Here is a 27,724-nt window from a genome sequence, read left to right as displayed (position 1 = left end):
GATATCCCTTTACAGTCATAAACAGTCATAATCAGAATGATTGTTGTGGACGAAAAAAATCCTCAATAGAAGATTTCATTTTGTATCTAGTGTTTGGAACCCTCAGTAGAACATTGCGAAATTTGCAATGTCTAAAGTTCAAAGATGTGTGATTAATACTTAAAGATACGGCTGCTGCAGCTGCATGATCAGAAATTGCAAAACACACCAGTTATAGCTTCTGAGGCTATGGGAGGACAACATTGCTTAAAATAAGGTAGTCAATTGTGGGTTATTATAGGTGAGGGATAGAATAAAATGTATATTGATTGTTGTAGGGGTGAGGTATCTTCATGGACTGACCGGATACATTTTCTCATAAAATTGTGCATCTTTCTGTGGACCCTCAAGAGATTTAGGCCTCTTAAGGCGTGAAAATCTAGACTATGGTAAATGGAAAGATTACAATCCCCATCAATTAACTGGCAATGTTCCTCATCACGAGTGGGCGGTATCCCGGTGGTAAATTCACAGGGATACCGCCTAACACAAATACCGTTACTACAACTTGGTCCCGCGCTATTAGCGCAGGATCCCAAGTTGCGGTGGGGCGGTATGTCCCCATTTATATTGGGTCCATTGGACCCAAGGGGGCATTTTCAGCACAATTACCACAGCGCTAATACCGCTGCGGTAATTGTGCCAAAATGGCCAGAAAGTTGGTAGATTTACCCCCAGCTCAGAGCTGGAAGTGAATCCCCAACTTTCCGACCAACTCATAGTAATGCGGCGGTGATAGCATCACTGGTACAGTTTAACCTCTCCACCCAACTTGTGATGAGGTCCAAAGTTGTGTAGGTAAAGGAAACCCTGCACATGTTGGACCAAACATTTGGAGTGTCTGTCGTTGGGGTGCCTATATTAACAAGTTGAAAATTCATTAATAGAGATTTCCTGCCATGAATGTGTTATTTAAACAATGACATTTTCAATTTACAATTGATGACTTTCAGTATCAGGACCCAGTTTGTCTCCAGTCCCATAGCTCTAGCCATGCCCAAACTAATAACGTTTAATCAAAGGGCCTCATTACACGGTAGGCGGTAAGGGTTTACCGGTACCGGTATTTTACCGGTACCGGTAAACCCTTACCGCCTTACTACGAGATCCCTTTGCGGGTTGGTACATTAACGCCTGCTTTTAGCAGGCGTTAAAAAACGAACCCGCAAAGGGACCGGGGTGCTAATTACAGTACCGCAATTTGCGGTACCGTAATTAGCACCTTCCCCATTCCCATTATGCCCTATGGTAATAGCGCCATGGTTTACCACCTACCGTGTAATGAGGCCCAAAGTCTTTTTTCGATATGTGAGAATCAGTCGGAAGGTGACATTCCTACATGGCACATGGGATAACAATTAATTGCCCCCGTTTTGGGGGATTCCTCTGTCGCTGCTATCCTTCTACTTTTAACTGTTAAAAAAAGCACCCTTCCAGCATCTTCAAAATACATATGTGTTTTATCTGGTTGGCATATAGTAAGGTCACAATTCATTTCCCCAAATATTCTATTATAATTCATCCCTTTAAAATTTAGTGCGCACATTTTGAGATCCTTCATATCTGCTATAACAGTGCCAACAACAAGATGTATTATACAAATGATATCGAGTGTAAGTGGCAGATAGGAATTATTAATTGAACATGTTGGTGCCATTTTCCCATTGCTTGCATATTTTGTGCCGAATGAAGAACCTCCTGAAATGTGTCTTAAGTCAAAATGCATGCTGGGGCAGCGCAATTATGCACACTGTGTATTCTTATACTGATTCAAACTTATAACCCTGTAGAAGAGTACCAGACGGCCCATCTTGGAATGATAACCTTCTATCTAAAATTAGTACACAGTGGTTGGAAGCCCCACTCTGAGACTCCTCAAAAGCGGGAGGCCGGCATCTTCCCTAATGGGACTTGGGTAAGTGGGCCCCTGTGCTCCCCCGCTACATCTACCCCTACCCCCGACCTCTGTTTTCACATATCCAATTCCTCCCCACCCCATACCTGGTGCTCCCTTGTCCCTCGCAGGCGCTAGGCTCACTAGTGTCCCCGGCGCATCCCTGTCGTGATAATGGCTGCCATGGAAAGGGAGAAGGGACTATGTGTAGTTCCGTTCTCCCTCTTCCATGGTGGCCATATTGGATTGTAGTTTTTTTCAAGTTGAGAAACGGCAAACGCTCAATTTCTCAACTTGAAAAGAAAATGATTAGTGGATACCAATAGCAATACACCCCTCGCTGGGGATGGGGAGTCATTATCGGTCAGGTAATTCCCCCAGCTCCCACCACACGTTACTCGGGATGTATTGCTTAAACATTGTATAGGTTTTGATAGTGTGCTTTCCTCAGTAAAACAAGGGTAAGGTTCTTAATATGTATGTGTGTGTGTGTGTGTATATATATACATATAAATATATATATATATCTAATATATGTGTGTGTATATATTTATATATATTTATATTTCTATATTATATATTTATTTATATATACTTAAAATGATCTTTAAAAATAAATATTGTAAGATTTTAGAAAGAGACAGTTTACATATTTTTTAATAGTTCTTTTGCAACCCTTCCCCCTTGACCTCAATATTTCTGTTTTTTTCCTCTGATCGTGCACATGTCAGAATTGGCTGGGGAGAAAGAAACCAAGAGAGAGAGAGAGCAAGACAGAAAGGGAATGACACAGAGAGGGTGTGATAGCTAGAGAGAAAGAGAGAGGAGGGAGAGTCGCTAGATCAGTGTATTAAATGCCGGGCACTGCTAGTATACATTTATTTTTCTCTCCAGGATTGGATCTTTCATAAATTGGCATGCTGTTAGAATTTTACCAGTCGCCAGGCTGGAAATCCTCAGTAACATTGAGCAATTTCACAGAAAACGAGAAACTGCACTCACTTTACTGTTCCGTCTGTGTTGTTTTGGGTCATTAGCCCTCTAGCTAATAGGTTGTGCCTCCCTTAGCTCCACCGCAGGAGGCCATCTTCAGATTATTTACTATATATTTACAGTTAGGAGTCCTTTCCAGAGTTCTCTCTTTATTTGACGTTTTCTGGAAGAATCTTCATCACTCAGTTTTACATTTACCATCATTTTAAAGCTGCAGATAAGTATTTTATTACTCTGTGGTTTAGTAGTTCCTGAACTCAGTTGATGTTCCACTACAGGGGATATTAGTTCAACTGTGTTCTTCTAGGGTTGAGCCCAGTGAAGCATCCCTTCTACCCCTCACCATGATTGTTTCCAAGGCCAAAAATAGCTTTTTCAAGACTTGTATTTCCTGCGGATAAATACATCTATGGGGAGGGCAGGCATAAGGAGTATCTTTATTGCCTGTACCAGATCATAATCTTGTTTCCTGATCCATCTGACATTCATTCTCTAATAAGACTCTCAAAGATAGTGTAAGGGAGGAAGGGTCTTTTTGCCCCTCTGTACATTATGCGTGGAATGGATCTATTGCTTATTCCATCGCGTGGACACGTCCCCTTGTCTGTCCTCAGATGACAGAGGGCAGAAGCCATTAGATGACACATAGAGACTCCATTTTATGCCACCCCAGGACTCCATATTTTACTAGGCCGCACAATGATTTATAAAAAGCCATCTCTCCCATTGTCCAGCACCACACACAACCAGCCCAGACACCCCTTCACCTCCTCCCCTGTCTGTGCAGCACAAGCTCTTTTCTCACAGAAGTACAGCCATGTAGTGTTGCAACTCACCTGTATCTTTCTCTTCCTCTGAGCTCATTGCCCTGTGTGTGACCGGGCCGAATCTTGACTTGTGGTACTCATCCATCTCCACAAACCTGCATGTGCCCTCTCAAACCCCACCTTCACACCCACCACTCATGAAACCCAGACCCCTCTGTCCCTTTGATGCTGACACACATCTATCCCCCCAAAGTGACAGGAGCACACACCCACCACGGCCCTAAATTCCCCTGTACCATATATCCAATGAAGAAATAACACCTATCAACTTGTATCATGAGGCACCAAGTAGATCAAACTCTTTTGTGGTGGGTGCTGGGATTAAGGCACTATGTTTTATTGTTCCTTTAGGGCAAAGTATAAGCTGGCTATATAGTTGTTAGTTGAGAACTTTATAGCACCTACACTAAATGTCAGAGTTTAATGTTGATTAGTTGTTTCTAGCCTTTTTTCTATGTTGTCAGACTAAAGAGATTAGTTAGCCGATCTGTGCCCGACACCTGACCTTCATCCCTCCCAGATGAGCCCAGCTGACCCACGTGCTGAGAAAAGCACCAGCCCAGCACCGACCAACTTTGTTCAACTTGTAATCTATCTCCTGGTCTCATTCCCTACTGGGGTGTGTCCAATTCTTCAGAGTTTGGGATCTGCGTTTTGGGAATGGGCGTCTTCATTTGGTGACCCCTTCGACATGATTGATCTGGGACGACCCCCGTTCTCTCCAGCGAGATCCGGGGCACCCCCCATCAAGACCACCGCCACCTAGGGCTGACCAGTATTTAAAAAGCGTACGTTCCCAAGCAGGTTCCACGGGTCCCGGCTTTTCGAATGCCCAACTGCTCACCAGAGCCAGCGACGGCTTGGTTGAGGGAGGCACCCCATTTGTGGATAGACCGCAAACGGAGGCTCTCGGAACACTACAGACACGTGAGTATCGATTGCAAGAAGAATTAAAGGAGGGAAAATTGAAAGGAGAAGGGTCAGATTAAATAGTAGGGGAACATGCTAAGAGTTGGATTGGATGTGAGCGAGATTGAGTGATTGTTGATTAAGATGTTCTTTCTTCTTCATATGGCCATTAGGTTTTTTATATAAGGTGAGGTGATGAAATAAGAGGAGATATTGGAACCTAGCTCCGAAAGGGGGTGGGAGGCGGTGCTGCAAAGTACTGTCTCGACCAGTGCAGAAATAAGGAAGTAAGGAAAAAAGGAATAAAGCAGAGTTGGATATATTAAGTAGATTCGGAAAATAGCAGCAGTTCTTTCTTTTTGTAGTGATAATTATGTTTTAGAGGTCAGCCCAGAAGGACCATGTTTCATGTTTTTTTTGTGGGTAAGGTGCGTCAGTTTGACAGGTCACTCCTCTTAATTGGTTTATGCTTCTATGTTTTTGTTCTTCCTATGAATTTTAATAGTTTTTTTTTTTAATAACATATTTTATTGGTTTTTCAACACAAAAACCGCTGGTCCTAGTCGGGCCAGCACATGACATTACAACAACATTAACATTCAATGGTATATGTGCTCATATAGGTTGCATACATTGCATATTATTTCACATGCTGAGATCTCCGCTACCTGTCTTCGTAGCTCCTGTTAACAGGTTGTATGGTTCAAGGGTTCATACATTGTCCTCCCAGCGTTGCCAGATCTTTTCTGCCTTTTCGGGACATCCCCTGGCTCTATATACTCTTTTTTCAATGGCTGTGCAGATTTGTACGTCTGTGATCCACTGGTTCACCTGTGGTGTCTGTGCTGCACCCAAGAGCTGGGCTTTATTTCTTTTGATTATTGCAGTTGTGGTCATAAAACATAGTTTCTCATATCTGGGCAGATCTATTTCGCTGTCTGCTCCTAGTAGCATCAGTTTAGGATCTCTGGGGATTGTTTGCCGCAGTACCCTCGTGAGGATATCGCAGCACTGTTGCCAGTAGTGACTAATATGCGGGCATTCCCACAGTATGTGAAAGAAAGTTCCTACTTCTTCACGACAGTGCAGGCAATTAGGTTCCGTTATTTTGCCCCAACTGTACAGGGCTACTCTTGGGTAATAGACTCTGTGGAGTATTTTAAGCTGTACCAATCTTAGCCTAGTTGAGATGGCGGTTTCACGGGGGTGCATGAGAATTTGGACCCAGTCTTCTGGCATGATTTCCCCAACGTCCTCTTCCCACCTTGTTTTCAGCCGTGTCAGTTCTGGTGTGGCAAAGGAGGTTATAACATTGTACATTACTGTTGTGACCTTTGCTTGGATTCGATCTTCAATTATGTTGCGTTCTAGTTGGGTACTCTCCGGCATGTTGGAAAGGGCAGGGAGATGTTGTTGTAGTGCATGGCGCAGCTGTGTATAGTGATATCGTTCTGACTCTGGGAGGCTGAAGGACAAAGCCAGGTCTTCATAAGGTCTAATGTTGTCGTTTTCTACGATGTCTCCCACTTTTCCTATATCACACCTCATCCATGTGGGCCATTCTGGCAGTTTGGTTATCTCGGGGAGGTTCCTATTGTGCCATAGGGGCTGTAACAGTGTGACCTTGTCGTCCCATCTCATAAAAGCGTGTGACTCCCTCCAGATGCGAGGTGCCTGCGTAGCCATGTCTCCGGGATCTACTCTGGGTGTTGCAGCATATAGCCTCAGGGGGGGGCGATGCTCTCACGTGTGGTAGCGTGGGTTCTGCATGCAGTGCGTCGTTAATCACCGACATTTGGCCGGGCCCAGTAGTAGGATTGCAGCCTCGGTAGTCCAATGCCACCCTCCCATATCGATCTCTGCAGTGTCTGGAGTGCTATTCTTGGTTGTCCACTTCCCTATAGAAGTGTTCTGAGTATACAATCTATTTTCTGGAACGTTTTCCCTGGTATGTAGAGTGGGGCGTTTTGGAGGATGTATAGGTATCAAGGGAGTGTTAGCATTTTAAATAGTGCTGCGCGACCTAACAGGGTCAGTGGCAGAGACTTCCAATGTTGCACATCCCCCTCAAACCGGTCTGTAATGGGTTGTAAATTATTGGACGTGTATTCCTTAAGGTTCCTTGTGATCTTGATACCCAGGTACTGAAAGTGATCCGGGGGCATTCTATATGGGCAAGGCTCTGGGGGTTCCATGCCTAGCTGGTTTAATGCAAATATTGTAGATTTGGACCAGTTCACCCTCAGGCCACTGAAGGCCCCATATTTCTGGAGTAGTTGCGTCACCACTGCGCATGATGACCTGGGATCATGCATATATATATCAACAGGTCGTCTCCGTATAATGACACCCTATCTTCCCAGTCTAGTCCGCCTGGGATCCCTCTCCATGTGGGTGCGTCCCTCAGGAGTTGGGCAAGTGGTTCCATGGCCAGTGCAAAGAGGAGGGCCGATAGGGGACAGCCTTGTCGCGTCCCTGTTCCCAAGGGGAAGGAGCGAGATGTCCAACCATTCACTCGGACCTCCGCCATCGGTGCGTTGTATAGTAGTTGGATCCAGTATAGGAATTGTTCCCCGAACCCCATTTTTTGCGCATGATCTCCCAAAGTGACTCCGAGCGGACAGAGTCGAATGCTTTTTCGAAGTCAATTGCAAGAACTCCTAGGGGGATGTTCAGGGTCTGGGCGCGTTCAATGGCTAAGTGTAATCTTCGGATATTCATTCTTGTAGACCTGCCAGGCATAAAGCCACACTGGTCTGGGTGAATCAGAGATGTTATGACCCGTTGCAGGCGTGTAGCTAACAGTTTGGCCAGTATCTTCGCTTCAGTGTTTATAAGGGAGATTGGTCTGTATGAACTGCACTTATCTGGGGGCTTATTTGCTTTGGCTATTACAATTATGGTGGCCTTTCTGAGGTCTGCTGGTAGGCTGCCTGTGGTTCGGGCTTGCTGGTACATTTTGAGTAGATGAGGAGCCCGTTCATTAACTCCTATCTTCTTCCATGTTTCAATGGGAAAGCCATTCGGCCCGGGTGCTTTCCCGGATTGGAGTTGCATCATGGCAGTTATGATTTCATCTTCGGTAATTTCTGTTTCTAGGGCAGTAGTTTGTTCAGCATTTAAGGAGGTGAGAGATATCTGTTCCAACATGGAGGTCTCAGGGGCAGGCGCTGGTGCTTTATATAGGTCCTCGTAGTACCTTGCAAACTCTTCGGCTATCTTCGCATCTATTAGGCATGGTTCCACTTGTTGGGTTGTGATCATTCTCACTTGGCTGTGTCCTTCATCTCTCCGTTCGAGCCAGGCAAGCATCTTCCCTGCTTTGTCACCCGTTTCGTAGATTCTGGCTTTCATTGCATTATGTGCTTGTTTTGCATTGTCCAGTACAATGTTTTGGAGTTTTATCTGTGCCAGGGTTAGTGCCCTGTTCGTGTCAGCACAGTCTTGGCGTAGATGCTCTGCCTCTGCTTGCTCTACATTTGTTTCCGCCTCCTTTATTGATTCTAGATGTTGTTTCTTTTGTGCTGTAGTCCAGAAAATAATTTCTCCTCGTATCACTGGTTTATAGGCCTCCCATAGTGTGATAGGGCAGTCTACCGATCCTTCGTTTAGCTCAAAGTATGTTGTGCTAGCTTCTTGCAGGCGTTCTACCAATTCAGGAGAGCCAAGGTGATAATTGTTCAGTCTCCACACAGGCGGGGGTTTTGGTTTGCATGTTGTTATTGATATGAGTAGAGGGGAGTGGTCCGAAATCCCTCTTGGGAGGTATTCCGCTTGTGTTGCTGTGTGTATTATCGCTGCGGGTACAAAGAAATAGTCTAGGCGCGATAACGATGCGTGTACCCTGGAATGATAGGAGTACTGTCTCTCCCCAGGATGCAGATCGCGCCACACATCCCTGACGCCAAGTGCCTCCGCAAATGAAGCCAGGTTGGTTCGCCGGGTGGGGTCTCTGCTGCGAAGATGTGTGCGATCCTCTTGTGTTATTTATGACATTGTTAAAGTCCCCTCCAAGGATCAGGACATCGGAGGCGTCGTCGGACATCAGAGGCGTTATGTCCTCAAGCAGGATTGCCTGCAGTGCGGGCGGGGCATAGATCGCCAGTAGGGATAGCAATTTATTCCATAATGTGCCTGTGGCGTGTGCGAACCGGCCCCCGGTATCTTGCGTTATTTTTGTAAGGGTGAGTGGCAATCTTTTATGTACAAGTATCAGTACTCCTCTGACCCACATCGTGAAGCCTGCCTGTGCTGCTGTACGGTAGTTTGAGCGATCAAACAGTGCGTTGGAAGTGCCTGCTAGGAAGACTATGTCTGGGCCATGCCTGTTCAACAGCTGTCGCACCAGTCGCCTTTTTAGGCTGTTACCTAGCCCGTTCACATTCCAGGTAAGAAGTTTTAGAGTATGAATTTTGTCAACCTGCAGCGGTATTTCAGTGCTCGCGATCCTGGGTGCCATCACGTCTTCCTGGGATAATGGTGTCGCCTATATCCATTTTGCGGCAGAGAATCATCAGCCGATATTTGATTATTTTCTAATGTCTGTATGCTTTGGTATTCTGTTGAGCTTTCCCATCTTCTAAGTTTACATCCAACGCCCCCTCCCCACACTTCGTCCCCAACTGAAGTATCTGTCGCCCTTTCATAACTTAGTAACTTAGTCCAAACTGAACTGATTGAGTATTCTGCGGTTTCTTCTTTATTAGGGGGGTGGCTCTGTTGTGGCCGCCAGCCGTTGCGTGTTCATGGCTACTTATTTACCGTTTGTAGTATGAGCTTCTTTTCATCTCATTGTGCGGTGATAGGGCCAGCTCTGGTTGACAACAGATGATTATTGCGTGTTGCATTATGGCGGTATTTCTTCTGGCTGTTGCTGGGGTCTGTCCCCTGGTCGTCTCTCAGGATGCAGCCCATTCCTTTCGTCTCCCGTTTTCTTTTTAACGGACCAGTCGCCTGCTATGTGTCTCTCGGCCCAGTTCCACGCTTCTTTTGGATCTGTGAAATGGACCATGGTTCCATTGTGGAATATCTTAAGTTGGGCAGGAAAGATTAGACCATACTTTGTTCCCAATGCCTGCAGCTGTTTTTTGAGTGGCTCAAACGATTGGCGCGCTTTTTGCACTTCCCTGGTGAAGTCCGGGAAGAAAGCGATTTTCGATCCATTGTAGGTGATGGCCCCTTTCGACCTCGCCATCTGAAGCACAGCATCCCTGTCCCTATAGTTTAGGAATCATGCGATGATCGCTCGTGGGGGTGCCCCGGTGTTATCCTGCCAGTTGGGATACGGTGTGCACGTTCTATGGAGAAGAACTTGGAAAAGGATTTTGCATCGTAAATATCCGTGAGCCATTCCTCGAGGAACAGCTCCATTCTTTCCCCTTTGGCCTTTTCAGGGAGGCCGAGTATGCGAACATTGTTGCGCCTGGATCTCCCTTCATTGTCGTCGATTCTCGCTTCCAGGGTTTTTATTCGGTCCAACATTCCAGACATGCATCTATTAACCCCTCGAAGGCTGTCTTCTGTTTCCGAAAGGCGGGCCTCGGCCTCTCCAGTGCGGGAGGTCAGTTTCTGCAAGTCGTGTCTCAGCAGGGACACATCAGCCCCAATACTGTCCATCTTCTTCTCCATCCACGCTCTGGAGCTGGCGATCGCACTCATCACATCTCTAAAGGAAAGGTCATTCTCCATGTTGTCAGGATCCATTGATGCCGGACGTTCCGGTGAGCGGGACATTTTGTATTTTGGATTTGTTTTATTTGTAACGCACACCATCCGGCCTGGAGGCATCAGGGCGCAATTTAGACATGGTTACATAAGTATACAATTAAATATATTCAAAGCATTAAACAGTACATAGTATACAAGGCATACAGCAATATACATATTTACAGAAGGTAGATTAGAGCAGGAGTTTCCCAGGGCTGGTCCGGACATCATGGCTGGTTGGAGAGCAAGGATTTGGTTTTAGCTTTAAAGGCACTAAAGCGTTCTTCGGATCGGATGGTGAGAGGGAGGGCATTCCAAAGCTTAGAGGCTAGGACGGGGAAGCTAGATCCACCCGCCTTTTGTAGTTTGAACCTAGGGATGGTTAGGCAGTGGGTCTGAGCCGTTCTTTGCGGACGGGTGGGCGCGTGTCGGCATAGAGGGCTACAGAGGTATGGAGGGGCTTGGTTAGCTAGGCATTTGTGGGTGAGGCCTAAGGCTTTCAGTGAAATTCTCTGTTTGACCGGTAGCCAGTGTAAGTTAGATCTAGATTCCGAGATGTGGTGGTTTCGTGGGATGTTTAGGGCTGCTCCGATAGCATTATTCTGGGTAATTTGCAGTTTGTTCAGATTCTCTTGGCTCTTTCCAAGGTAGAGGGCGCTGGCATAGTCAATTTTAACCATGACAAGAGTTCTGGCCAGAGTGACCGCGTTGGGGGTGGTCAGGAATGGCCTGCAAGCTGCAATGAGTTTGCAGGTGTATGCTGAAGAGGATCTGACTGCATTTGTTTGTCTGGATAGGGATAGGGTGGCGTCAAGATAGACACCTAGGGTTTTGGTGTCTTTCGAGACTTGGATGGTGTTGCCATCGATGACAAATGATTGGTAGGATGGCTCAAGTTTACTAAGGCGTTGCGTAGTGCCCAAGATGAGGAGCTCAGTCTTGTCATCATTGAGGCATAACTGGTGTTGTGCCATCCAAGCTTGGATAACCAAGTAGACCTCGTTCAAGGCCTTAGTGTCAGCCAGGTAGTCACCAATGATGGGAATGAGTATCTGGGTGTCGTCAGCGTAGTTCGTATAGGAGACACCCAGATAGTCAAGTACATCAAAAAGTGGTTTTGCAAAGACGTTATAGAGCATTGGTGACACACAAGAGCCCTGGGGGACGCCGCAATGAATCAGGGAAGGATCTGCAGCTCCAGATTGAGAGAAGACCCGCATAGATCTATTACTCAAGAATGATTTGATCCAGGCCGTGGCTGATGGTGAGAAATGGGCGGCCGAGTGAAGATGCTTGCATAGGATTTGGTGACTGACCAAGTCGAAGGCCGCAGAGAGGTCAAGTAGGAGTAATAAGGCAAGTTTGCCGTTGTCCTTTAACACTTCGATTTGGGTTTTTAAGTCAAGTAGTGCTGTCTCTGTTCCGTGTTTGGGTCGGAAACCAGATTGTCTAAGGCCTAGAAGATTGTTGGCTTCCAAGTGCTCTTGGATTTGCAGGTATGCTGCACGGTCTAGGATTTTTAGCAGGAACGGGACAGTGGTGTTGGGTCGGTAGTTGGTGGGTATGCTAGGGTCGAGGGAAGGTTTTTTGTGCAAGGGGATCACCCAAGCATCCTTAAAGGCATGGTCTAGTAACAAATTTTATTGTCCCAACGGGTCGGCCATGTTTTTTTAAGCCTAAGTGGCTCGATTTTAGAAAACTTTCCTATGGACCTTACCCGAGTTTTCGTCCATTAAACGCACGCGAAAACAAGCACCAGGGAGCCGCCATTTTCTGATAATCCTATCTTTTCCCCGATCGCCCTGGCAGACCTGCTTTTGCGGCACTAAATCAATTCCCCCGCCCCTGAGCCTGACATTATCAAAACATTCATATTCCCCGCCTCTCCCCGTGACGTTACTGTGCTGCATAGGCAAACGCGCCCAGTCGTCTTCTGCGCGACTCCACACAGAACCCGGAAACCAACACAGATCAACTCACAACACAGCGCGCCACAATTCGGAATATGAAACTGTACTTTACAATGAAACAGCAACACGGTACATTTGGTAAAGTACATTTATTTGACATTAAATGTTTAGAGAATATTCAGCAATTGCCATATGAACGCCGTAAGCCATTTATTTTCTTTTATCTGTATCCGCAATAACTGTTCCGTTTCATCTTGAGTCACGTGGTGTTCCTTTATGGTACACAGGGTGTTCATTTTCGTAAAAAGAATCACTTTGGAAGCGCGGTGAACCGCAAGGCTGTTCCATCAACTAGGCACTAGTCCAGCCTAAAGGTTGTTATGTTGCTTCTAGCCACTAGTACAGCGTAAGGGCATGTGGGCCCTTGGCGATCGTCCCATAATATGGTGATCGTGCTCCAGTTGTTGACACGAAGCTGCAGGTGTCTGCTGAAGAATCCATCCGCCGGTGTCTCAAACAGATGGCAGTGGCAGTAAGGGATCAAATACCTGTTATGAAAACAAAAAAATGATAATTAGTCTCGCTAGCCGAACTTCATTAATATTACTCATTTTATTTATTACGGCCGATCAGAAACTATTTGCTTGCAAGGGTAGTTCAATGGAGTATGTTCGTCTCTAAGATCAATGCGAAAAGTAACGAGATAAATCGAGGCCAACACACAATGATAAACGACAGTCTACATGCGTGAGGAATGATATGATATATGATATGGCATTTGTAACGCGCCTATACTCAAGTGTTACTAGGCGTGACGAGGCAGGTGCGGAACAAGGGCAGACAGACAACAATCCTACTAGGCCAGGTGTCTTTCTGATCGCGCATGGGGATGGGCTGTACAAGGTTAGTTGAATACAAATTAAATAATAGGGCCAGCTGGTGGCAAGTGCAAGGTAAATGCCGGGAGAAGGGGCTGAAGGATACAGGGACAGTCCCGTAGTGCAGGGAAAAGTGGCTGGGCCATGGAGCGAGATCGGTGAGACCAGTGGACCTGCATGCCCATGTGCCCACTACGAACAGTTTTACTTGCTTTTCCTAGCTCTTCATTCATTCATTTATTCATGCATCCATTCATTAAATCTTCATTCCGGTATAAAAGCGTGTAAAGATTTACTTACATTATATTTGAAATTTCCATTGTGTCTCTTCGTAATGCAGTCTGTAAAACGGACCGTGCTCTTAACAATGATTTTTCGTATACTGACCTAAAACTGAAACTCGGTCTAGTTTCTGAATTTTCTGCCTTATCGTCTCTTACGTTATTGCGCACTCCCTTCAAATGTAGTTCTTTCGGCATGGTCCCTGTCTCAAGGTCAAAAAAACAATAGACCCTTATACTTCCAGTGCGACTTGTGGGCCTCATCTGGGCGCTGTCCTTCGCATTCTTTATTTGCAACATCATGTAGTATAGGCATCTATGAGAACTTGAAGTTTAGAATCCGTCTATGTAGTGCGCCTCAATGTGCAAATGCGAACTGGCTTCTCTCCCAAATGCCACGGCCCGCTTGGCTGGCGCGTTCTAAGTGCCCCAATTTTGTCCCCGTTGTCTGCGAGCTTTGCAGCCCAAATTGAGACATTTAATTTTTGGCGGAAGGTCAGGAAAAGTATAAAGTACCACAGGAGTTGAGTTAAAAGTGAGATTTATTGTTTGTTTGTTTGTTTTATTATTTGCAATACGCAAGCCTCCCCTCCGTTAACAGTGCGCAGCATTTACATTTACATGAGATGAGACATGAGAAAAATATATACATACACATATGTGAGGTGAATAGAGAGAATTCAAACATGACACCCAGCTTGTTCGCCACCCATGATGGTGAAGTTAGGGGTTAGGTTTACAGGTACACTGTACAATAACATTTATTTACAAAATGACAATCGTATTGCAATTATTTAAACCGGGATTTGTACTTCACAATCAGCTGTGCATCGGGTGGGCATGGCACAGTCGCAATGTTCGGTGGCAATGGATCACTGCTCTGTACAGAAACGTCCAAAATTCCATATCTGTGCTTCTCTAACACAGCAACAATAAGGCCTTTCACAAAGTCGAACTGCATTTCATCATAGACTGGTTTGATCACCCATTGCTTACTTCGTTTTGAAAAAACCTTAGTGTAGCGAGGCATCCTTACTTTACCCCTAGTCCTAGATTGTTCACGTCTGACATTGCTGTTATGGGCCAAGACCGCTAGTAGAGTGCGATGTTTCATGCCCCGAAAGCTAAAATACAAGCACTTTGGCCTGTACTTTAGGCACATATTATGGAACACCTCCAAATCTCCTGTGTGACAGAATTCTGTCAGTCCTCTCAAATCTCTTGATAGAGTTTTGTCAAAAACAATCTTCTCAATGGCTTTGTGTGTCGGTGAAGATGGAATCAACCACTTCTTCTTCCGTGCCTCCTCTGGGGACAAAGGGCCATGTTCACATTGGTGGAAATGTTCATTTGCTGTCCAGCAGTGAACATTGGTACAGTGGTGCATCAGTGACCGCCATTTTTCAAGTAGTATTTCCACTGACCCCTCACAAGTTTTTGAGCTCCACCAAAGATGGTTGGTGATAGAATGTGACCACTGCAAAATACTTTCAAAACCTTTTTTTTTTCCTGCAGCCGAGATTTTCTTATTGATTGATTTAGCAAGATGCCATACGTCAAATTGATGTTTAATATGTGGGAACTGCTCTCTCATTGTCTTGGCAATTGAAACGTGTCTATCCGTGGCTATGAGGTCGATGTGCATCCCCCTCGATTGTAGATATTCCACTGATTTTATAGATCCTAGTTTCTCCATGGCCACTGACGATGTACATTTTGTTACCTGCACGACCACCAAACTCACAATTTTCTTACTATCCATGTCCTGAAAGTGGTAGGTGCAGTACTTGGCAGAAAATCCAGGGCTATCGCACTGTCCATCGCCGGCTAGCCTGAATCTTTTGCCTTCGAATGTACTTGCTAGAGACAATTGTTCAATTTTCCAAGCATCACTAATGGCCGGAAACAGATAATCACGTTGGTATGTGTAGTACAGCGCTTTAGAAATGAAATGGAGTCCCACAAACTGAAAGAAAGCCTCTAACTTTCTAAAACTGGAGCCACTAAAAAGTGATGCAGCTGCACACAGTAGATTGCCTGCTGGCATTTTCCCCAGCATTGGTTGTGCAGACCATGAGAACCTATGATTTAATCTACAGGCGGCATTTATTTTGACATTACTGCCTTTTATTTGATGAGTCACATTAATCAATGGCTTCCCACATACATTCCCTCTAATGGAACGCACACATTTCAGCATACTTATAATTTCCATCAAACAACTGTCGAATACAATGTATTTGCTCTCTTTCTTCAGACTGTCATCCTGCGTCAACGTTATTTCGGCCTGTGACGTTACGGAGATTTCAACACATTGGAAAGTAATACCGCTGATATCAAGTTCTGATGCGTCTATGGATGCTGCGGCTGGTTCATTCACTGTCATTTCAACATCTATTACTTCAACATTGATGGGAGAACACAACAATGTCGACAGGTTTTTTGGTGGCAAATTTTTGGCGGGTGTAGATTGTGTAAATTGATCTGCAACTGCTTCAGAGCTATCTTCAATACATTCAATAACATCTTCTTGTGGTGGTGCGGTCGCACTGTAGCTATGGTCCACTGCAACTTTGCTGTAGTCTCCAAACACAGTTAATTCATGTTCTGGCCATTGGACATGAGCATCTCGAGCCTGAACACGCCTCGCCTCAATTAATAGTTCCTCCATAGTGTACACGGTCTGGCAAGCCACATCTCTCATTCGCTTCACTGTCTGTGTGTGTATAGTTATGACACCCACGGGTAACTGGAGGAGATATTGGAAAAGGGATGTTCAGTTTAAACACAAGATGGAGTGTAGTAGAATTGACTGGAAAAAAACATAAAATAGTCCCCACCACAAACATTTTTTTAAAGTTATGAACTGTTTGTAACTAACCTTTTTTTGTTTTTTTTTCTTTACAACTTTTTTGACTCGACCTTCAACATCTGCACGCTGTAGCTCCGATTCGTTTCCGCATGTCCTCCCTTCCTCTTGCGCTGCAAGGACTATATTTTCTGTATCCGCATAGACAGCACGGAATGAGGCTCCATCTTCTCCCTGAAACATAGTACTTTCATTACTATGTATCAAAATATTGTTAGCATAAAACACACGTGAGGACGAACACACAGGTACATCTCAATAGCCAAATACGATTTAAACATTATGTGCAACAATCAAAGGACAAGTATTCGACCAGTGATGATCTATTTGATGGAACTGTCAGTATCCATACCTCTGGCTCTGCATGGACTGCCATGAATGGTTGTATTGGAGAGGAGGCATCCGCATCTCCCTGAAACACAGTACTTGCATTAGTATGCTTTTCAATATTGGAAACACAACACACACTTGTGGTCGACGGCACAGGTACACATAAAGAGATAACCGCAAATGATGCATTGTCCAAAAGAATCAAGGAAAATCCAAATATGATCACATTTCATCGACTTATCTCAACGATTCCTTTACATCTGCATCATCTAAATGAGATGTTGTGATTGTGGTGGAAGCTCCGTCGTCTCCCTGAAACACAGCACTTGGATTAGTATGGTTTTCAATATTGGAAACATAACACACACTTGGGGTCGAACGCACAGGTACATATAAAGAGATAACCGCGAAAGATGCATTGTCCAAAAGAATCAAGGAAAATCCAAATATGATCACATTTCATCGACTTATTTCAACGATTCCTTTACATCTGCATCATCTAAATGAGATGTTGTGATTGTGGTGGAAGCTCCGTCGTCTCCCTGAAACACAGCACTTGCGTTAATAGGGAAGAAAGTATAGCAAATGGAATCACGTTATATGATCACGCATGATGGAGCTGTCATTATCCATACCTCGTGCTGCTGAAGAATATCTATGGATGTTGCAAATGTAGTGCACACTTCCGAAAGCTGTTGCGCCGATTCGTATACTTGAATGTCAGGCTCTCCATCAATCGCAGGGGTTGACGCTCCATCAACTGCCTGAAACATAGTACTTCCATTAGTGAGGATTACAATTGTGAAAACATAAAATACACCTGGGGTCGACAGCACAGGTACATATCAACGGCTAACCACGAATGAAACATTGTGTGGAACAATCAAACGACAAGAATTCCAGCTCTGATGATGACGCTCGATGGAGCTGTCAGTATCCATATCTCCTGCTGGTGAGGAACATCTGGAAACGTTGTAGATGTGGCGGACGCTTCAGCATCTCCCTGAAAGACAGTACTTGCATTAGTATGGATAACACTAATTATAACTGAAAACAAACACCAGTGGACGATAACTAAGGTGTATATTAATTGGAAAGCAGTAACCAAACATTCGGTAAAATAATTACACGATAGAATAAAACTATTACTTGACATGCATAAAACAAGTATGTAGCGGATTAGCCTAGTAAGATTACCTTATACGCGCTAGAAGTGGTTGATAACTGCGACCACGTCAAGGATGTAGAATGTTCTTGCTTCAGATTCAAGGGATAGTCAAGAAGTTGTAAAGGTCAATTAATGATTTATAATGAAATGCCAATATTAAAAATAGCCATGTAAGCCGACAGAATACTTGAAAAATGCTCAATACAGCACAGTTCCCTGTCCCAATATATATATACATTGCGTTTGTGGGTTATGAAATCGAAAAAGAATATATTGATAAATGTCAATATTCAAAAAAGTATACACTCATATCAATATCGAAATTATTACAAGGGATAGAACACCTACAATATCTATTAATCCATTCGGCTACACACTACCGCAAGGCCTAAAGCTAAATCCGGACACTTGACTCACCGGTGGCGGAATGTGGACGAATAGAGTGGGGATAGCGTTTTCGCGCAATTTCCGTGTCATTCGCCGTTTATTCTTCTTTGTTACCCAAGAAGTTGTGTACATGTCCAAGGAAAAGTGCCGGCTGCAGATGCAGTATCGATCACCCCTCTTGTCCTCTAAGACTTGTTGGACTCTACTTTCCAGCTCATACAGTGGATATCCGCAATGTCTGATCCATTCTCTTATCCGATCAACAGTTTTCAGGAATACATGCATTGTAGTTCCTTAAGATTTCGCATGGGTCTTCGAAGGGCAACCGCTAATCGAACAGGCAGGCATTGTTGATAAATCTGAAAAGTAAATATCGACATTATTATACAATCTTCAAGAGTAAAGATTTGATACAAAAGTAAATGAATCATACAATGATCAATGCAAGGTTTGTTTTGGTCTCAGGAACTATACCAGTTCATTATGTGCTGCTTAGTATTTGCATAAGTTGCAGAAATGTATAATTGAACATGTGACTCGTCCCTTGGATGTTCTGTCTTGCACGAGAAGGAAACATGCTAACATTATTGACTGGACCCCCGAAGGATGCAATTCAATCACAATAGTCACAGATGAAAATAAATAGATCTATTGATAGCATAGCAATGGAAACTCAAGTCAATACCAATGAGATCAATGAACATAGCACTATTGTGTACTCTACTCGAAAATAGATAGAAATTTAAAAATCTGCGAAATATAACCAGGATACATGGCCTTACATTGACCAACAAACAGTTGGGTTCAGCAAGCAGAGCAGTATGTTGCGGGAGAATAGGTGGATGGCCACAGGTAGCGCACTGATGGGTATGCTCGAAGTGGCCACAGAAGTTCACGGATAGCACGACGACGAGCAGATTAGCATAGATATCAGTGGTTCCCAGGTTGCACGTTCAAGAGTTGACTTGCAAAGCACAAAGATGTTCTCATGAGACATATCGAGTGGTTTTTAAAGTATTAGAAACTGGGGTGTGTTTGTGAATGAATGACGTATGCATGTCGTGGTATTAGGGGGGCGGCCTACCTCAGGGGAGGCCTGCCTGGAGACACGGGGTCTGAGGAAGCCATGTGACCGATGGCCCCTTGCCGTGGGACACCTTTTGAAGTGTACATGTAGTTTGGCACCTTGGCCTTTCGCGCCCCGGACAGCCCCCCATGCCAGCGCTCATCCCCGTGTGTGAACCGCCTTTGATAGAGGGGGGTGGGATGGATGGCCCTGGGGCGTGCAGATAAGGCACAGGAAGACTGCTGAATGGAGACACACTTATGTGGATTGCAGGGGGGCGGCCTGCCTCAGGGGAGGCCTGCCTGGAGACACGGGGTCTGAGGAGGCCATGTGACCGATGGCCCCTTGGCGTGGGACACCTTTTGAAGTGTACATGTAGCTTGGCACCTTGGCCTTTCGCGCCCCGGACAGCCCTCCATGCCAGCGCTCATCCCCGGGTGTGAACCGCCTTTGATAGAGGGGGTGAGATGGATGGCCCTGGGGCGTGCAGATAAGGCACAGGAAGACTGCTGAATGGAGACACACTTATGTGGATTGCAGGGGGGCGGCCTGCCTGGAGGCACGGGGTCTGAGGAGGCCATGTGACCGATGGCTCCTTGGCGTGGGACACCTTTTGAAGTGTACATGTAGTTTGGCACCTTGGCCGTTTGCGCCCGTTACAGCCCCCCATGCCAGCGCACATCCACCGGCGCGAACCGCCTTTATATCAATATACAGTATATCGCCTTTATATCAATGATAGTATATCGTTGCTTATCAATAACAAATGCCACATACCGGAGATTCTTGTGAGCACAGACCCACACTTCAACCGGTGTATTATAGTGGCCAAGACCCTAAGGCCTGTATAATCCAATGGCAATTGTTAGTATAGATATATGTGTGACTTTTATAGAGACATAACCTACTGAAAGACTTTGAACAAGTGTTATTTAGTGCATGCATTATCGAGAATATGTTATGTTAGCTTAGATAGTGACCACCCTGCTTCACAGCAACCAGACCTTCACCCATTCGGAGCACAGATGTCTGACGTCCATCCTTGAATGGAGACACACTTGATTCATTTAAAAAATCGAGACAAACGTTGTTAAAATATATGTGGTGTTTTATTTTATATCTTATTTTCATGAAACAAAAATACAAAACTTTACACATTGTACAGTTCAGGTTGCAGCACAGCGAGAGAAAATCCCCTGTACTGACCGCTGTCACTCGGGAACGTTTCTCTTATGGCACGAACGGCACAGGCAGGTATCACTCTTCGAACGCGGTGTCCAAGCCTCCCGTGAAGCCACCATGTAAAGGAACGATAGGCCACCAGCCTGTACCACCTGTGAAAAGGAATGAAACAAACTGTTTTTAAATGACCCAGATAAGTTTAATAAACGTTTGTTGTCAATGACAATTCTTGTAACTAATGGCATTTTACACGGACAAATGCTATCTAGACAATGCACACTATTGAATGACTTACATGCGTTACAATGATATGTAGATGTAATTTTGGATATAGTAGAAGAACATGAAATAGGAGTGGCATGACAAGCAGAGTATACTTACTCGTTACTCGGATTACGAGGACGAACAGTTGCTCGAAGTTCGTGCATAAGCACCATCATTATTCTCAACACGGCCCGTGTGAGGCAGGCTGCCCTGAAGTCTGGCAGCTCGGTGATGCATTGCGGTCGTGGCTCGCCTTCCGAAATGTAGGCCAGGCATCCAGAGTTTTCTCGGCAGCAGCAGTTCTCGTCCTCAGTTGGCATTAGCTTGCACCGATTGCATGTGCACCAGGTGGAGACGCCGTCCATTCGACTAGGCCCAGGCTCTTCATCTGTTGATTTGTCCTGCCAACTGCCGTCCGAATCCCCATCGTTTTCGCGTGCTTCCCTTTCCAGTAGTTCCTCCTCGGTATACTCGGGCTCGTACATGTAGGGCATTATTGTAGCCATTGTGTGTTAAACAAACTAAAATAATTTATAGCGGTGGTACTGGTATCTGTTCACACGGGCTACAAGCGGCGAAGGTAGCTGACCAGAGCACTGAAACGAGTCACAGAATACTCAAAGTAACAGAGAGAGAGGAATGGAATCGAAAATCTGCTGCTGTGTGTTGTGAAACGGTCTGTTTATACTTATTGAGGAGAGAGGCGTCCTGCCATTTCCATGGCGACACGTCATTAGCTGAAGCGCAGCGAATGTTGACACAAGACGTGCTTTGGCGTTGGGAAATGGGCGCTACGAGTCTGCTGATGACAGGCTCAGGGGCGGGGGAATTGATTTAGTGCCGCAAAAGCAGGTCCGCCAGGGCGATCGGGGAAAAGATAGGATTATCAGAAAATGGCGGCTCCCTGGTGCTTGTTTTCGCGTGCGTTTAATGGATGAAAACTCGGGTAAGGTCCATAGGAAAGTTTTCTAAAATCGAGCCACTTAGGCTTAAAAAAACATGGCCGACCCGTTGGGACAATAACATTTTTTACTAGACCATGCCTTTAAGGTTGTTGGGGACAGTTCCTGTTTTGAAGGATGCGTTGATGAAGGATATGATAAATGGGGCCAGGTCGTGGGCGGATTCCTTAATAATTGGGGAAGGGCAGGGGTCGCCCTGGCAGTCGGACGGTTTGATCGTCAGGATAATGTTTTCTACCTCTGCAATGGTGAGCGGTGAGAAGGCAAATCGTTTGCAGTTGGGGACGTCAGGAGGGAGGGCCCCTGCTGGGATGGGAGGGCGATTGTCCAGTTTCAGGCTAGCATGTTTGGCTGTGATTTTAGATTGAAGCATGGTGATTTTATTCAGTAACGCTGCCTGAATGTTGGCACACCATTTGCTGTCTTTAATGCAGATGTCAGGGGGAGTAACAGGGTTTTCAAGCTCTTTTAAAATCTTAAATAGTTCCTTGTAGTTGGAATCAGCATGCAGAATGCGATTATTGAGGGATTCTTTTTTTGCCTCTATAATGGCTGCTTTGTAAGTGAGCGAGGCCAGGATGAAGCCGTCTTTATGCATGTCAGAAGGGTGGCTTTTCCATCGGTTTTGGCGCAGCGTTTGGTTTTACGGAGTATTCTTAGCTGTGGGGTGAACCAAGAGTTCAGGTGAGCACGTGGTTTGGCCTTCCTCAGTTTGATGGAGGCCAAAGAATCTATAGCTGTCAGCATGCTGCAGTAATAGATGTCAGCTAAGGCAGTCGGGTCGTTACAGGAATCAGTAGCTGCTTTAAGTGAGGGGAGTAGTAGAGGGAGGAGTTTCTCTTTGGTTATGTCCTTTTTGTTTCTGGTCGGGAGAGTGGGCGCTATCACGGTTGGGATGCGGCGGGCGGCTTCAATATTAAAGGTGATAATGTGGTGGTCTGACCAGAGGCAAGGGGTAATGGCCAGGACATTGATATTACAATTAGAGCTGGCTAGCCAGTCAAGGGTCCTGCCTTTAGAATGTGTAGGCTCTTGGATGTGCGAGGTGAAGCCGGAGTTGGCGAGGGAGTTTTCCAGATCAAGTTCAATAGGATCTTTAGGGTCACCTAGTCCCAAGTTGAGGTCGCCCAGGATGATGATTTGTGAATTGGTTTTAGCGTTGTCAAGGAGGAGGGTGGATATGTCTCCGACAAAGGAGGGTGCAGGGCCTGGGGGCCGGTAAATTAGGTGGAGGGTGGCTGTTTGGTTGGGTGTTAACGTGAGTTTGACTGACAATAGCTCAGCTGATTCAGGTTTGGTATTGGTCATTGCTCTTAGGTCCAAAGTGATTTTATGAATGATGGCAAGGCCCCCACCTCTAGAGTGGGAGGCAGAGGTACCGTCACATCTCAATATGCTAAAGCCAGGTGGTATAGCAAGGGACAGTGAAGGACCTGAGGCAGCATGTAGCCAGGTGTCAGCTATGGCAATGAAATCAAGATCTGATGATGTTATAAGGTCTGCTATGTCTAAAGCGTGAGCTGGGAGGGATCTAGCGTTGATAAGGGCGCCTTTGATGACAGGCAGTTTCGCCTCTGTAGAGGGGGGTTTGCTGTTGTTGAGGGCCGAGTGTGGGCCCGGGAGTGTGTGTCGTGTTTGTTTGGAGAGGTTGCAGCGGGTAGGGCGTATGCGGAATCTGGTGCCTAATCTTTTATTTGTAAGAGATGAAGGACACGGTTGGTTCGGCGTAGGTTTGCTAGCAAAGTATTACAACCAAAGGGCTGGGTCATTGAGGTAGGGATTGAGGTCGGTAGTGAGGTGTTGGAGGCCTGAGGTGGGTGTCATAGTGGAGGTCGCCATGCGAAGGGTCTGTGGGCCAAGACTGAGGCGAGACATAGTGTCAGGTGGCTGAGGGTGAATCGGCCGTGTCGGGTACGTGCGTGGCTGAGTGAGGATTATTGTTTCAGATGGCAGAGAGTGGAACAGTAAAAGGAGGAGCGCTCTAAGGAGCATGGTAGATGAACACCAAACGGGTAAGCTTCTTAGCTATGGGCAAGTGCAATTGCCACTAGGGCGATGCAAAATCAACAATAGGCAGGATTGAATTTAGCTACGGCAATGCAAAATCAACAATAGGCAGGATCGATATTAGCTAGGGCAATGCAAAATCAACAATAGGCAGGATCGATATTAGCTAGGGCAATGTAAAATCAACATTACTAAATTTGACAGTCCCAGCGGCAACTAAAAGTGCGCATAGCAAGAGCACCTAGATTTGACAATCGCAGCAGCGACTAAGATGCATGCAGCAGAGTGCACCTAAATTGCGTATTGCTCTATCCTGGTCTGTGTGGATGTCTTTCTTGGTCTATCCTTTCCCATGCTGGATCAGTATCGTGACAAACCCGGGATGTCTTGCGCGCAAAGGGGTTTTTTAGAGAGGTGGCACGTAGGTGCGATGCGAGGATCTGTAAATTTGGGGATTGCAAATATGAAATGTTTCCAAGTCGTGGCGTTTAGGGCGGGATACGGCCGTTTTCTCCCCTTTCCCTTCTGTTTGTGTTGCGTGCACCCCGTTCCTCCCCCTCCTTACCGGCCTTTTCCTCTGCCGCGTCGGATGGAAATCTGCACCGTCACAGCCTACGGGTCTTCGGCAGGCGCTCTACATTAGACAGAGCGCCCGCGGTGGCTCGCTCCCGAGCAGAGGACCAGCAGTCTGGGTCCTCCCGCGCCCTCAGCAGCGATCCGGCTTCTCCCGAGTCGCTCCGCCTTTCGTTCCTTCTCCTTCTCGTTCCTTCTCCTGCGGGTGTGCGCTGGAATACACCCTTGTCTTGGGTCTCAGGGTCCTCGGGTCCACAGTCGGAGACCAACGCCTGTTTCCCACGCTGCTCGTCTCCGCAACGCCGGGTCGCTAGGCAGGGGTCCCCGTTCCAGCTTCGTGGCGGTCTCTCTCACAGGGGCAGAGTGGAGCGGCACAGGGAAGCCACGCCACACCCTCTCCACTCGGCCCTTCACCACGGGCTCCGTTTCAGTGCCGTCCGCCCACAGAGTCACTGGTGTGCGCGGCAGCCCCTCCGTTTCAGTGCCCGCCGGCCATCTTGGATCTGCTCTGGCGCCGGTCTCCTTACTTTCTCGTAGCAGATTTCTTCGTATTCCGGTCGCGGCTACGTCCCGAAAACACGCCTGGTTTTCGGCTGGGGTCATACACTTCGATTTAAGGCAGGTGTATGCTCATTTCATTGTGTTTCTCATCAGGATAATGTAGGATTTTGCTGGCGGCCCGGGAGCTCACAGAGATCACGTCTGCATGCCGAGCCCGCTGGCCACGCACCTCTTCTTCCTATGAATTGATCGAAGCAACATAAGGCGTGGGCAAAATGTTTTGAAATGCAATTTGAAAGATTGGTGTTAGAGATATCACGCGATTGACAGTAGTGGCTGACACACACAAACACACGCACCCAGACAGTGGGAAAAGGTTGAAAGAAACCATGGGAGCTACACCACTCCTGCACATCTGTCAACACCTCCCCTTGTATAGTGAAAAAAGAATAAAGTACCACGGGCAGTGGCTAAGAGAGATTAAGGGGGAAGGATAATCTCAAATATGGCCAGAAGGAGGGTCATTCGATAAGATGGTGTTGGACCTTGTGGCAACATTCTTAATGGCCAAATATAAAGGGAAGCAGCTCCAAAATAGAAGAGAAGTGCTGGATCTCTGGAGGATGTTCGAAGAAACACCTCCTACAAATAATAAGGAAAAGGAGTTACAATCTGTAGTGGCCACAAAACAGGAGGGAGGAGAGGGGAGTAAAGAAGGAGAGGAACCAAAAAACCTCTACCCATATCTGACAAAAACTGCTGAGGGATATTGTGATCCGTTATTTCTATCCCAACCAAGTGCACCCACTACGCCGGCAGTAGCCCCCCTTCCCTCTTATCACCCTAAGGGTTTATTTGGTCCAACAAGCACACCCCTAGCCTGCATAGGACGCATCACCCAAAATTTAGAAGACCAAATGACCAGCACCCAAGCAGAGTTGTCCCGATTAAGAGCACTATGTGAAAGTACACTACCGCAGCCAAGAGGAGGGCAAACACCACCACCACCACCACTGAAAAACTCCTCCATAATAGCAGGGGATGAATGGAAGTCTGAGGACTTCCTCTTACGCATCGCTAGTGCACCCGTTAAAATAGTGCAGGTAGAACAGGAAGGGTGACCTGGTAAGTGTGGGGCACGGTAGCGTGACATCTGATGGGGAAGAAGAAAAATGTTAGAGCGATATTCATGAGTATGAGGAAGGAGCAACATGAGGGGGTCTGCAAGTGCAGTGGCAAATACCACAGATGGGAGGGGAAGAGGAAGGGTGGCAAGGAAGGCTCAGGAACAGGATAGGGAGAATTACACTGGCAAAAAAGAAAGGAACAAAGGTAACTAAAGGCAGGGGGAGGACAAACCTACAGATGCCCCTCATCCATAAAGGGGCAGGAAGGCCTCACTATGTGCCTTGGGCGCTGATGGATAAAACCAATTTGTTGAAGGCACTACCCCCCCTTTCTGGGGGTGCAAGGAAATGGATATATGCCTTTGAAAAAGCACAGCAGGAGTTCCATTAGCCATAGGGGATATCAAGAGTCTGCTAGTATCTGTAGTGGGTGATCAAGCAGACAGTGTGTGGGTGAAGGCGGGGTTCCCAGGAGTAACAATGGGCTGTGACCGGCATGATGGAGCGTCATTTAACAATGTGAGAGCACAGGTGTGGGATGCTCTGCAGAGAACTTTCCCTGACACCCCCCGATTTACACTCTGTGATGCAATGCACAATGGGGGACGAGGAAGATGCTGCATAGTTAATTCTTTTGGTACAGGATATGGGGAGGGCGGAGACGGTCACGGCTTGGGACCAGTCAACGTCCTTCTTTTCCTTCATTATCAAGAGAGGTCTCCCGAAGGAAGTACAGAAGGCCCTTGATAAAATTGCTGGGATAGAAGCCAAAGGTTGGCCAGAAATACAAAGCATTATAGTACATCATTGTAGGAGGATCAGAGAAAGGGAGAAATTAATTGCACAGAAACGATTAGCAGTCGAAGCGAAACTTGTACAAAATAAGTTGGTGAAGGTCGCAGCAATAACAGCAGCACTACCCCCAGAAAGGTAGGGAAACGAGGAGGAGGGACTGACTGAGCTGCAGGCTAGGATGGCAGCCACATGGGCAGTAAACGGTCAGGAACAATGGGCTGGCGAAAAGCAGTATGGAGGGCACCAGTGGCAAGGAAGGCCTGGAAGAGGTGGGTACCGGGGACAAGAGGGGGGTACAGAGGGCCCAGAGGAGGAGGACAAAGAGCATGTTGGTCATATGGGAGGTGGGGCCATTTTGCAAGGGAATGTCGTACCCGTCCGTCGTAACCGTGGCGTATTATCACAACACACGCAATGATTTAATATTGAACAGCAATATGGCCAATCCCACCCAGGCAGTCCCTATGGGCTGCCCATGGGAGGTTATGGACAAGAGGAACAGACCGACATCCGGTTCACACAAGGGGCCAGATCACCACCTCAGGGGATATAACAGCGATTAACACGCCAAAACCAAATGGGGAACACGCACAATAATCCCTTTGACACAACTGCAGACGGTGTACAAGCGCCATTTCAGAGAACAGCTGTGGTTGGGGTCAATGTATTTTCTTTTCCAGGGACAAACACACCCCCAGATTAGGACAACCCACAGAGAGCACTTGCGTGTCCAGTCCTATCAACTACCCTACGTCCAGACGAGGAACCACTGGTGGGGGCGGAGATAGGAGACAGACAGTTCATCTTCATGGTGGAATCAGGAGCGGAAGAATCTTGCCTAATGGAAGGCGGATTTCCGCTGTCGCCGAGAATTTGGAAACACAGGGATTCTTTGTCACGGTTCCGTACACTAAAGATTTGGATGTAAAGATAGGGGGAAAAACAGTGCGAGCACCCCTATTGTATCACAAAGAATTGCCGGTAAACTTGCTGGGAAGAGACCTCCTTAGTAAGCTCAATATGACTATTTTCTTTACTAAAGGGGGTATAGTGTGC

General features: G+C 46.3%; 1 protein-coding gene across 1 annotated transcript in view; it reads left to right on the top strand.

Annotated features, from left to right (window-relative positions):
• ADCY10 (adenylate cyclase 10) overlaps positions 1–27,724 on the top strand; it is a 1,140,628-nt gene that overhangs the window by 50,268 nt on the left and 1,062,636 nt on the right. The window lies entirely within an intron of this gene.

Source organism: Ambystoma mexicanum, chromosome 9 (genome assembly GCF_040938575.1).
Source record: "Ambystoma mexicanum isolate Mex_15411 chromosome 9, UKY_AmexF1_1, whole genome shotgun sequence".
Taxonomy (NCBI): Eukaryota; Metazoa; Chordata; class Amphibia; order Caudata; family Ambystomatidae; genus Ambystoma; species Ambystoma mexicanum.
Note: the sequence above shows the minus strand (reverse complement) of the source record. Positions and strands in the feature narration are given on the sequence as shown.